Below are 13,666 nucleotides of genomic sequence, written 5' to 3' on the forward strand. Positions count from 1 at the left end.
TGGAATACACGGTTCTTCTTCTTGAACCATGGCAGGAAGTGCTGTTTGAGAAACTCCACATACATTATGGAGTTCATCTTTACCCCTTCAGGGATCCTAAAGGGGCCGACAATCTCTCTCCCCATGATTCCAGCCCAAAACATTACTCCACCTCCTCCTTGTTGGCGCTGTAGCCGTGTTTGCGTGGGGTGTCCATCAACCAGCCATCCTCCACTCCATCCATCTGGACCATCGAGCGTTGCACGACACTCATCCGTGAACAAAACAGTTTGGAAATCAGTCTTCATATAATGTTTGGCCCACTGGAGCCGTTTCTGCTTGTGTGAAGTGGATAGAGGAGGTCGACAGGATGGCGTATGCACAGCTGCAAACCTCTGAAGGACCCTGCATCTTGTTGTTCGGGGGACGTTGGAGGCACCAGCAGCTTCAAAAACTTGTCTGCTGCTATGACAAGGCTTTTTTGCCGCTGCTCTTTTAACCTGACGTAATTGCCTGTAGGAAAGAGTCCTAAATTTGCCCTTATCAGCACGCACACGTGTGTACTGTGAATCAGCTACATACTTCTTGATTGCCAAGACACTTCATCCTGATCATCGCACAATGTTGATTGTAGTCATGCCTTGACCTAAACACTCCACAATTTGTTGCTTCTCAGCAGCCGACACATCCTTTTTCTTTCCCATTTTGGCAGAAAATGTAGGCTGCTTAATAATGTGAGACAGCCTTCTTAAGTAGTCTTGCCTTTCATTGGACACACCTGCCAAACTAATTAGCACAGGTGTCTGCAATTGCTTACAGTGATATAAAGAGCCCTGACACACATCACCATCAATGAGTTTAACTGACAAACAAACAAATTCTTCCCTTATCACTCCTAAACACTTTTTGCATAATAATTTGGAACACAGTGTACATGTGCTTTTCCACAAAACACCAGTGGTTCACGTAGTGAATCTTACAGTTCTAACTTGCCAACCGTGGTCTGTATGGAGTTGTTCAATAAAGGGCCCAAAATTAAGATAACATAGATGGGAGAGGTCTCTATGAATAGGAATTCCTAAGTATTTGATACCCTGTGAGGGCCAGGCAAAGGGAAAGTTGGACTGGATGGAATCCTGTATGGATTTGGGGAGGGAGACATCGAGGGCCTCAGACTTCGCTGCATTGATTTTAAAATTTGACCATGTAACAAAGTGATCTATTTCAGCCATAACAGCATGGATGGATATATGTGATTGAGTGATATATACTAGGACATCATCAGCAAATAGAGAGCACTTGTACTCGGTGCCTTCCACCTCAATCCACCTAATATTGGGGTTATGGCGAATTGATGAGAGCAGGTGCTCCGTCACTAGGATGTATAAGAGAGGGGACAGGTGACATGCCTGCCTTGTCCCATTGGTGATTGTGAAAGGTGATGAAAATGTTCTGATGCACCCCCTGGGCCTTGGGACACCCGGAGCCGGACCCTTTTTGGTGGATGCTGGTGGTTGTAGTCTCCGTGGCGGCGACCCGGTTCCGTGGCTCAGAGTGGTCAAACCAGTGGCGGAACTATTTATGTGGTTTTGATGTTTAAATGTCCGACTACGCCACCCGTGGATTGCGGTCAGAGTGAACCGCCGCTGCAGGGCAGACCGCTGAGGCTGGTGTTGTGGGTGCAGCAGAGCGTAGCATAACTCCCCATGGGAGGAGTATAGCCTCAGGGCAGTGTATGCGGAGGATGGGGGTGATGGTGCAGGGCAGCAGCAGTAACGACACGGAGTCAGTGATGCAGTCCAGGGCCTTTACTCACAGTTCTTATTATCCAGACCACGTCTGCAGGTAACGGCTGCCCACGTCGTACTGTGCTCACCAGGTGAGGGGCTCAGACAACTCCCAGATAACTTTGGAGCGCTTCACAGGACCCCCTTTGTGTGTCTTTTGTCTGGCCTTTCTTACCAACCCTTCTGTCCGGCTGCCTCGGGTCTCCTCTTGGTAAACTTGGCGCCAGTTTCCCTGACCCTATGTGGTGCCTTCCTAGCAGGTGTAGCGAGGAGCTGCGCCACATAAAATGTCACAGCCTCCGGTTTCTAGCTGAGGGTCGTTTCCTGCCTCCACTAGTTTCGGGGACCGGTCTCCCCCTTTGGCCTGACCCCTCCACGCAGGTGGATTCGGGCGTGCGGTGGCGACTCGCCCGTCCGCACCCCTGGGATCCCTTCGTTCCTCGTTCCTGGAGCCTTCTCCGATCCTCTTCCTTCCTTCTCCCTCTTCCAGGCCTGGGCCTCTGTTACTAGGCCCGCCTCCGGAGCAGAGCTCATGCAGAGCCCCTGCTCCCTGTCACTTCTGCTCAGACTTCTCTGCACTGAACTAAGATGGTGCCCACCTTTTATTCTCCCTTCTCAATGCACCCAGGAACTGCTTCCTCCCTGCTCCTGCACTACAGGGTTCCCCTTTCTCAATGTTCCCTCCCACCACTCCAGCCAGGGACAGGGACTGTCGTGCCCATCTCAGGGGCATATTGGTCGCCCTGCCCCACGGCAATGTGGTGTAATGCATGCAGGTGTCGGGTCCTGATCCACACTCCATCCTTACCTGAGAGTGAGATATCACACCTCTGGGTGAGGTGCAATACCTCTGTAGCAACTGAGCCCTCAGGGTGCTACAGTTCCATCTATCTTCAGCCTAGGTGACGTATTGCGATACAGGGCCGTGATTTTGGCTATAAAAGGGTCCCCTAGACCCCTACCCCAAGCTTTTTAAGAGAATCATATATGGCGTGCCAGGAGACTCTATGGAATGCTTTCTCAGCATCCAACGAGAGTATCTAATTACAAATTTTTAACTGCATCTAGCCCAGGAAATACTTTGTGCCTAGTAGCAGTGTCTGCTAGTCAGCGGATTATCCCGGCTGTTAAGCAAGCTACACCACCTGTAGTTTGGACACTTAATTTTTTCAAAGGAAATGCTTCGGGACCACGGGATACTCAGTGAAGAGCATCAGGAGGCATCCCAAGGCATAGGGGCTGGGACTGGCAGTAGGATGCCTTGCGGTGGACAGCCGAGCTCGATCCTTATAAAAGCTTTTTAACTGCAGCAGCTTTAGTGGACGCTACTGGAGCTGGAATTACGCGGCTGCTGGCATGAGACTTGCCCTCCAATAGGTCCTTGTAAATGGATTTAAAGTGTATTCATTCAAATTAGAGAGACAATTTAAATTAAAAAGCTTAGAGCTGCCTCCACCACAGGGGGGCTCGCTCGACCCACCAGCGGACAGGCACCAGTATTGGGAGAGGGGGGCTGGCCGTCAGGGTTCACCGCGGCTCTGGCACAAACCCGGCGACACGGAGGTGGCACGGGCAGGAGCGGACTGGCCGTGTCGGCTTCTCACTTTTTGGATTTTAGAAGGGCATGACATGCCTATATCTGTGTCTCCCCCTCCTTTTACTCCTCCACCTCTTTTCTTTTCGCATGACTATATGTACTTGTCACTTTTCCATGTGTTAGTTGTGTCTTCTGAGCAGTTTGTCAGCTTTTGGACACCTTTGAAGGTGTTTTCTATGTGTTTCTATGTGTTTTTGTTTGCCTGCCATTGGTTTTAACGGTGTTCGAAGGTGTTCGACGAACAGTTCGACGAACAGTTCGGCGAACACACGGGTGTTCGACGAACCGAACTCGAACACTACGGGGGTGGCTCAACACTACTAATGATATTTTTATCTCACATTAACCTGTCAATATTTTGATCTTTCTATACTATGGATGTCCGTATCATTATTTAGGCGACCTAGTCGTCTCCCCCCATTGTTATGTATGATGATTTGTCTTCCAGATAGTCCTAGATTTGACAGCCATTAATACTATATATGTTAACATGCTTAGAGCTAATTTACAGATATGGCTGATTTCTGTTAGCTATCTCTTCATTGTATTTGCTGTGTCTTGCACAGGCTCAACTTCAGAAACAATGGACTACAAGGCCAAGGCTTTCTCAGATTGAGCAGGTTTTTGGTGGTGATAATGGTGATGCTCAACTAACTGGTGATCACAAATTGGACAATCAATTTTCTACTATTCAATCTTTATTAATTAAAAGGACTAAAGCCCCCATCTCACATAGCGAGATCGCTAGCGAGATCGCTGCTGTGTCACTGTTTTGGTGACGCAACAGCGACCTCACCAGCGATGTCGCTATGTGTGACACTTTGCAACGATCAGGCACCTGCTGTGAGGTCGCTGATCGCTGCAAAGTGTCCTGGACCATTTTTTGGTCGTTGCCCTCCCGTTTGGTCAGCACACATCGCTGTGTGTGACCAGAGGGAGCAGCGATCAGGCTGGTAACCATGGTAAACATCTGGTTACTAGGGGCACACGCGCACCTAGTAACCCGTTGTTTATCATGGTTACAACTCTGCTACAGTGAGCGGTAACCTCCCGCTCACTGTAGCAGACTGGTAACCATGATAAACAACGGGTTACTAGGTGCGCGTGTGCCCCTAGTAACCCGATGTTTACCATGATTACCAGCCTGCTCCTGCTTCAGCAGGCTCGTAACCAGGAGCAGGACATCGTGGAAAGATTCTTTCCACGATGTCGCTGCTCCCCTGATCGTTGGTGAGCCTGCCTGTTTGACAGCTCACCAGCGACCACATAGCGACGCAGCAACGATCCCTGACAGGTCGTATCATTGTCGGGATCGCTGCAGCGTCGCTAAGTGTGACGGGGCCTTAAGCTTTGGTGGAACAGAGCTTTTTTAGAAAAATGTATGAAACGTAAATTGATCCCTAGAGGTCTTCGTGTACACGTTACTCGTACCTTTCCTGTGGATGATGTAATGTTTGTTGTGAAATGGGAGGAGGTATGTGACAATTGCTCCAACATCTTTATGCAACTATTAGTTGAATCTAACACTAATGCCATCACAAATTTGGATAAATTGATTAATGCGGCACAGACTGATCTTAGATCTAATTGTCCACCTGAAAAAGTACAGGCTTTTACGGTGAAAAAAATTCATGACACCCAATCAACTAAACTCAATAAAGATATACGAGATTACCTACTTAGTACAGTGTACCGCTGGTGGCAAGCATCCTCTTCACGTCCTCCATCCTCTCGTACACCATCTGTTACGTCCATGTTGTTCCAGAGTGATACATCAGATGTGCCGTCCACGTCCATGGTTTCACGGTCCGGGACAAACTCCATTAAACAACGGGAATATAATTACCATCCCATATGACTTTCGACCAGCAGAAAAGAAAAAGAGAGATATTAAGGTAATCAATCTAAGTAAACATATTCTCTCTGCTGTCGATCTCTCTCTACTTAGCAAGGGTCTGTCCTTCTCCTCATCCTCTGGGTTTGACAGCTTTACCGCTATAAAAGACCTGCACATCTTCGCACGGTCACTAATTTTCAAACGTCATTTTTATAATGATGATCTCCATCAATTGTTCCCCACAGAGGAGGAACAATTGGCCCTAAGGACATTGGAGGAGTTGTCGGTTGAACATAACACAACTGAAAATGGTAAGATACCGCCATCGATTCAACAACTTTCAAAGAAATTCCCCCCCTTTTGGCATGTACAAATGTAGAACTTTTTGTGCAGATTGTCTCCAACAAATTTCAAAAGATCCCCCGCCATATTAGGGGTGATAATCTCACTAGTGAGAAGCGTGATAGGCTTAAGGTATTGAGTGGTTTGACAGATGTTGTATTGAAACCAGCAGACAAGGAGGGGAATATTGTCATCTGACCGATACAAATGTACGAGAAAGAGGCATTTTGCCAACTTAACAATAAAATATGTTATAAGAAGCTTACATACAACCCCTTGTCTGCTTTTAGGCAGCAACTGCAAACCATCCTTGATAATGCCATTGATAGTGGGGTTATCACCCGTGATCTGGCTTCAGCATTGTCAGTCACAGAGCCCACAATACCTACTTTCTATTTGCTCCCTAAACTCCACAAAAATTTAGAGACACCTCCGGGGCATTCCATTATATCTGGAAGGGGAAATAATTTGGAGCACGTTTATAGATGGATTGATTCTAAACTACAGCCTTTGGTTGAGAATCTTCCCTCATTCTTAAAAGATACAGTGGATCTATTACGGAGGGTTGATGGGGTCTATTTAGAGCCTGACGTATTGTTGGTAACAGCCGACGTAGAGTCCCTGTATACCAATGTGGCACCCCAGGGGTCTGGTTTTCCACAGTAATGTAATGTTATGTCTGAGAGCAGGTGGGAGGTCCTTTGGTCAGGGATCCTGTGCATGCCACACCTCCTGCCCAGTCTTGGGAGGGGAAGAACTTCCCCTGTATAAACCCGGGGCTGAAGCAGGGTGAGCAGTCAAGGAGAGTAGAGACAAGAAACAGCAGAAGGAATACTACTACGAGTCAGGGGCTGGCAGCTGCAGAGCTCGCCCTGACTGAGAAGCTTTCTTACCGGACCTGGCGTCCGAGGCTGTGGGGACTAACTCTTACCCAGCAGCAGAAGCCGACCGGCAGGGGATTTCAGGTCCTCAGGCCCAGAAACCCGAAGGCACGGTCACACGCGTGGGACCAGCACCGCCATCGTGGAGCGGAAGCCATTAGAAGGCCCCGAGTCACCGGCCATACGGGTGAGCACCACACGGTACACTCAGGGACGTGGGCTACTTATATCCGCTTCTAGCAAGGTAGCCAGAAGAGTACAGTCAGTTTGGGAGGCCTACAACTCCGCCTGGCCAGGGGAGATCCCATCTGCTCAAGGACTGACCAGGCCCCGTTCACTAGCAAGTACTCCGGGAGGGTCTATCGTTGTTACCAGTAAAGACCCTGAATTACACCGCACCGTCTCTGAGTGGTTCCTGCTACCCCCATCATCCACATCTGCTGCCCTGAGGCCATACCCCTCCCGTTGGGGGTTATACCATCTACGCTGCACCATCCATCCACCGGCCTCAGCGGACTGTCCTGCAGCGGCAGCTCCATAGCTGCATTCAACGGGTGGCGTAGTCGTCCTACATCTACCGCTGTTACATCGCCGCTCAGTTTGACTCCCTGGGCACGGACCGGGTCACCGCCACGAGACTACAACCCTCAAGAGATCCGGCTCCGGGTAAGCTCCCGCGTGCGCAACGCAGCGCGACACAGGCCCAGGGGCGCGTCAACTTTGGCGTAGTCGGCAGGATTTCGTGCCCGCAACCACCGGGTACTGCGTGCCTGAAAAAGAGACTTTTCAAACTTACCTGTGGTGAAGTTTTCCCGCCATCGGTGAAGATTCCCGCCATCCGGCGCCATTTTCAGCCTTCTTCCCGCCATCTGTGAAGATTCCCGCCATCCGGCGCCATCTTCAGCCTTCTTCCCGCCATCCGTGGAGTTTTCCCGCCGTTGGACGCCATCTTGAGGACGCCGCGCGGGAAGAAGAGGGGCGTGGACTCCGAAAGCGCGCGAGAACTGAAGCCCCGCCTCACGTCCGGACGTTGCGTAAGGTCCTGGAAGGAGCCCAGCAGACGCCGACGTCACCGGAGCGCGACGGAAGGTCCTCAACCCTGACGATCTACTGCGGAGCCGCGGCCTACGGAACAGGATCATCGCAAGGTAGGCCACGGTCCACTAGGGGGGAGGAAGATGTCGGATGCGGAGGAGAGCTTCATTGCCTCAACCCCCGCCAGCGCCACCGCTGCTGCAGTTATGCCCTTCACCATGCCCTATATCCCGGGAGCAGCTTGGCTACCCCAGTACTCAGGGGAGTCACATACCCTGCATGACTTTAGAGAAAAGCTGGATAGCCTCTTCCAGGTGTACCCCCTCACAGAAGAGCAAAAAGTGAGCATCCTGGTGGCCCAACTAACCGGGGCAGCCAAAAGGGAAGTAAAATCCTGGCCACCTGGGAGGAAGACTGTCGCAGGGATACTAACCCGGCTGAAGGACACCTTTGATACCCGCACCTCAGCCGAGATTAAGCTTAGATTCTACGGGTGCAAGCAGCGAGCGCATGAGAGTATAAGGGACTATGCACTAAACCTACAAGAGGCCCTGAGGGCCATTAAGCAGACTGACCCTGATGAAGTGGGAAACGAGGACAGGCTGTTGACCGAACAGTTTATAGAGGGACTGTATTGTAATACCCACCGAACCCAGTTGCGGGCAATGGCCTTACAGGATCCCCATCTGGGCTTTGCACAGTTCAAGGACAGAGCCATCCGGGTGCTCCGAGAACCGGCACCGGGTGGCGTTGTGACCCACAAGCGCCCTGCTATCACTTACCACCAGGAGGCGGCGCCCTTGTCGGCAGGGCCTGTGGGAGCTGATGCGCAGGCTTTGGACAATGACCCGGCTCCAGACCTACACCATCAGGTCCAAGAGCTAGCTAAGAGCGTTGCTGCGCTAACCCGAACTGTGCAGTCTTTACAGGCTTCCACCCCAGGGAAGATCCAGCTGGCATCCGGACCGGAGGACATCCCGTGGCGTCGACCAAGGAGGACCCCACCGGCCAGAGGAAGACCCAGTGACCGATACAGCGAGGACGGACGACCCATCTGCCGCCGCTGCAATCAACCTGGACATATGGCAAGGTACTGTTCTTTAAACGGGCACAACCTGGGGTAGAGGGCCAACCCCCAGGAAAAAGATCACCAGGCCCATCGAACTGGCGCGACAGATATGTGGGAGGACGTCCAGTCTTGCCTGTGGTACTGGATGGCATTCCCATGAGTGCCCTACTGGACACCGGGTCACAGGTCACCACTATCCCGTACGTGCTCTTTAAGCAGTACTGGAATGACTCGGATATTACCCGCTACCCTGACGACGACTTGAGTATCATCGCCAGCAATGGCCAGCCCGTGCCACAGATCGGATTTAAAGAGGTGACCATCAAAATCGGTAGAGTCGAACTGGCAGCACAGGGACTGATCATTGTAGATATTGACAAACATGAGAGTCACCCAAAAATAACTCTAGGAACTAATGTAATTGAAAATTGTCTTGCAGAGGTGATTTTCCTTTTACAGCAGGTTGCCAAGAACGCCAGCTCCGGCGAGCAGCGGGTGCTCCAGAAAGAGATCCGGGCACTGATGCGACGGCAACAGGTGGAACTCTCCGGCGGTGAGATTGGTAGCGTAAGAATGTGTGACCCTTTTCCTATTGCCATGCCCCCAAAAAGTGAAATGATGATTTGGTGCCGGGCAGCTATTGGTCTGAGAGGTAGAGATTACCAGGCAATGGTAGAACCAGTTTACTCGGACAGTAGGCCCACCATTTTGACAGCACGGGGGGTGGTTGATGTACGCCATGGGAGGGTGCCCGTTCGCATAATAAATATCGGGGAGAGGGAAGTGTACCTGCCCCGGTATGCCACGCTAGCCAAATTATATACCATTAACCAAAATTCTATACAATCTGTGGAACCCTTGCCTCCATCTCACCCGGAGGAAGGTAACGGCTCTAAGAAAAACATGGAGGACTGGTGTCAGCAACTACATCTGGGTACTGACTCCACTCCCGCACATCAGAAACAAGGAGTCTATCGGGTGGTTCAGGAGTACGAGAGAGTGTTCAGTAAACACCCGTTAGACTTCGGGCGAGTCAAGGGGGTAGAACACCACATCCCCACGGGAGACCATCCTCCTATAAAAGAGAGGTATCGACCCGTACCCCCTGCCCACTACCAACACGCCAAGGGGATGCTTAGAGACATGAAGGAGGCTGGGGTGATCAGGGATAGCTGTAGCCCCTGGGCAGCTCCACTAGTCTTAGTCCGAAAGAAAGACAACACCATGAGGATGTGTGTAGATTACCGGAAAATCAATCGTATCACACACAAGGATGCGTACCCCTTACCAAGGATAGAGGAGTCATTGGCTGCTTTAAGATCTGCTAACTTCTTCTCTACCTTGGATCTCACTAGCGGGTACTGGCAGGTTCCTGTAGCAGAGGCGGACCGGGAGAAGACCGCATTCACCACCCCGATGGGACTTAGCGAGTTCACCTGCATGCCGTTCGGACTCTGCAACGCACCGGGAACCTTCCAACGACTAATGGAGTGTTGTCTGGGCCACAGAAACTTCGAGACGGTCCTGTTGTACCTGGACGACGTCATCGTATATTCCAAGACGTATGAGGACCACCTGAAACACCTGGCGGAAGTGTTCGAAGCTCTGGCAAGTTACGGCCTAAAGGTGAAACCCTCCAAGTGTCACCTCCTGAAACCAAAGGTGCAGTACCTGGGACACGTGGTGAGCGCTGACGGAGTGGCTCCCGACCCTGATAAGATCACCGCAATTAAGGAATGGCCAAGCCCCTCCAGCGTAAAAGAAGTGCGGCAGTTCCTCGGGTTGGTAGGCTACTACCGAAAGTTTATTCCCGGTTTCACCAAAAAGGCAGCACCTATGCAGGACCTCCTGATAGGCCAGTCCCGGAAGGCCAAGAACCAGAAACCGCCCTTCAAATGGGAGGAGCTGGAAGAAGAGTCCTTCCGCCAGCTGAAGATGGCCCTCACGGGGGACGAAATCCTGGCGTACCCGGATTATAGCCAGCCCTTTATCCTCTACACCGACGCCAGTAACATCGGGCTAGGAGCCGTACTGTCCCAGATCCAGCAGGGGAAGGAACGAGTAATTGCCTACGCCAGCCGAAAACTGCGACCCACCGAAAGGAACCCCGAGAATTACAGCTCATTTAAGTTAGAGTTCCTGGCCGTAGTATGGGCAGTCACCGAGCGCTTTAAGCATTACCTCGCTTCTTCCCGGTTCACCGTGTACACGGATAACAACCCGTTGACACACCTGGACACGGCAAGACTCGGTGCCCTGGAGCAGAGGTGGATGGCCCGTCTGTCCAACTACGAGTTCACAATCAAATACCGGGCAGGACGCTCCAATACCAACGCGGACGCCCTGTCCAGGATGCCCAACCTGCCGGACGGAGGAGAAGATCCGGAGGGACTGGAAGAAGTTGAACTCCCTGCATTCCACCGTCATGGGACTATCCAGTATTCCCACCGGGTAAGGAGTAAGCAGGCTGCTACGTTGAACCCCTTACCCCACTACAACTGGGCGGAAACGCAAGACAGCGACCCTGCCGTCCGACTGGTGAAGGAGATGCTGACTCGGCCCGAGGCTCGCCTTGAACCAGACGCTCCGGAGGAAGCCAAACAACTATGGGCAGAAAAGAGTCGACTGTTCCTTTACAAAGGGAAGTTGTGCCGCAGAATGGTTAACTCCCGGACGCATGAATTACTCTGGCAAGTAGTGGTGCCACGAAGAGACGCAGCCATGGTGATGGAGGCATACCACGACGGAGCTGGACACTTCGGGTGGAAGAAGCTGGAGTTCCTGCTGCGCGAGCGGTTCCACTGGGTAGGCATGAGGGGAACCATCGAGAAGTGGTGCAGAGACTGTGGCCCGTGCAACCTGAGAAGGAAGGACCGTGCCAGCCAGAAGACTCCCCTGCAGTCCATCGTCACCCGGCAACCGTTGGAACTGGTAGCCTTGGATCATGTAAAACTGACCCCAAGCAGAAGTGGCTACGTCTACGCGTTAACCATCGTGGATCATTACTCCCGGTTTCTGGTTGTCGTCCCCGTCAAGGACTTAACGGCTCAAACAGCAGCTAGAGCCTTCCAGCAGCACTTTTGCCGTCCACACGGGTACCCGGACCAAGTGCTGACGGACCAGGGACCTGCCTTTGAAGCGGAGGTCTTCCAGGAATTCTGCAATCTGTATGGCTGCCGGAAGATAAGGACGACACCCTACCATCCGCAAACTAATGGACTTTGTGAGAAAATGAACCAGGTGGTAATGGATCTTCTAAAAACGTTGCCCCTGGAAGAACGCAGTCTGTGGCCTGAGAAGTTGCCCGATCTGGTGGACCTATACAACCACATCCCGGTAGGTTCCACCAACTGTACCCCGGCTTACCTAATGAGGGCAAGACCTGGTAAGTTACCTGTTGACCTGGAAATGGGAGTCCTGACACCCGAGGACACTTCACCAGAAACAGACTGGGACACAGAGAGGCAGCAGCAGTACCGGAGAGTACAGGAGAGCGTGGAGCGAAGTCTCTGTCAGGCTAGGGAAAGACAAGAAAAAACTTACAACCAGTATGCTCCCGCTGTTCCCCTGGTACCCGGAGAGCAGGTCTTGAAGAGGAAGAGACGGCTCCACAAGTTGGATGACCAGTGGGAGAAGGACCCGTACACCATACTGCCCTCAAGCCACGAGAACCCGAAGGTTTGTACCATCAGTAAAGACGGAGGGGAAACCACAGCCATTGTATCCCGGGACCACCTGAAGAAGTGTCCCGAACAACTGAGGAACCCTGAAGAGGAACAAGAAGACCATCGACCCGTAGAGGAAAGGGAAGATATGGTTAGTACTGTGCTCGGGGACTTTCCTCGGTCTTGGACTCAAGTCAATAGTGCAGTTGTGGTACCCGTACTCACCTTCCTCCAACCAGCATCCCAAGCACCTACGGAGCAACAGGTAGAGCTGGAAGAACAGCCGGTCCAGGAGGCAGAAGACTCCACACAAGCAGAACAGGAGGATCAACCCTCTGCTTATAGTGAGCCTGCCGTACCCCTAGTGAGACAAAGAGCCGGTAGACAGCTGCCCAGTTTACCCTTGACAGCTCCTACACCCTGTAGTTCAGGGCCAGACAGTCAGCTCCGTAGGTCCACTAGGGCCACTAGAGGCCAGTTACCCGCACGCTGGAGGATTTGAAGTGTATAAATTGTTTTATTTATGTTTATCTGTGTATTGTTGCTTGTGTATAATTTTGTGTTTCCAGTTATTTTTAGGAATCCTTGGTGGATTTACCGGGAATCCTTGTACATAGTTGGAGCGTAACCCAGGATGGACTAGAGACTGTTAAGGACTCGGGGTAGGACAGACCCTTACCTGGTTACGTCTCCCTGTTTTGGTGAAATGGACACCTTGCTTTCTTCAAAGACTACACCCGGTTACGGACATGCCGTGACCACCTTTATGTGTTTCTTCTTATTGTACTATTATTGTTGTTATATCTTGTTATGTTTTTTTCTAAAATATGTTTAGTCCCGGAGTACTAAATTTCACTAGGGGGGAATGTGGCACCCCAGGGGTCTGGTTTTCCACAGTAATGTAATGTTATGTCTGAGAGCAGGTGGGAGGTCCTTTGGTCAGGGATCCTGTGCATGCCACACCTCCTGCCCAGTCTTGGGAGGGGAAGAACTTCCCCTGTATAAACCCGGGGCTGAAGCAGGGTGAGCAGTCAAGGAGAGTAGAGACAAGAAACAGCAGAAGGAATACTACTACGAGTCAGGGGCTGGCAGCTGCAGAGCTCGCCCTGACTGAGAAGCTTTCTTACCGGACCTGGCGTCCGAGGCTGTGGGGACTAACTCTTACCCAGCAGCAGAAGCCGACCGGCAGGGGATTTCAGGTCCTCAGGCCCAGAAACCCGAAGGCACGGTCACACGCGTGGGACCAGCACCGCCATCGTGGAGCGGAAGCCATTAGAAGGCCCCGAGTCACCGGCCATACGGGTGAGCACCACACGGTACACTCAGGGACGTGGGCTACTTATATCCGCTTCTAGCAAGGTAGCCAGAAGAGTACAGTCAGTTTGGGAGGCCTACAACTCCGCCTGGCCAGGGGAGATCCCATCTGCTCAAGGACTGACCAGGCCCCGTTCACTAGCAAGTACTCCGGGAGGGT

At 51.8% G+C, this 13,666-nt stretch overlaps 1 long non-coding RNA gene across 1 annotated transcript in view; it reads left to right on the forward strand.

Moving 5' to 3' along the window:
• Positions 1-13,452, forward strand: part of LOC141160920 (uncharacterized) — a 58,527-nt gene extending 45,075 nt beyond the window's left edge. Inside the window, exons 2-4 of the long non-coding RNA XR_012250573.1 lie at positions 5,129-5,258; positions 5,446-5,511; positions 12,762-13,452. This is a non-coding gene — a long non-coding RNA (uncharacterized lncRNA). The remainder of the gene's footprint in view (positions 1-5,128; positions 5,259-5,445; positions 5,512-12,761) is intronic.
• The last annotated feature ends 214 nt before the right edge of the window (positions 13,453-13,666 follow it).

The sequence above is a fragment of the Phyllobates terribilis genome, unplaced genomic scaffold, assembly GCF_046119375.1.
Source record: "Phyllobates terribilis strain yellow unplaced genomic scaffold, ASM4611937v1 Scaffold_9__5_contigs__length_417890890, whole genome shotgun sequence".
Taxonomy (NCBI): Eukaryota; Metazoa; Chordata; class Amphibia; order Anura; family Dendrobatidae; genus Phyllobates; species Phyllobates terribilis.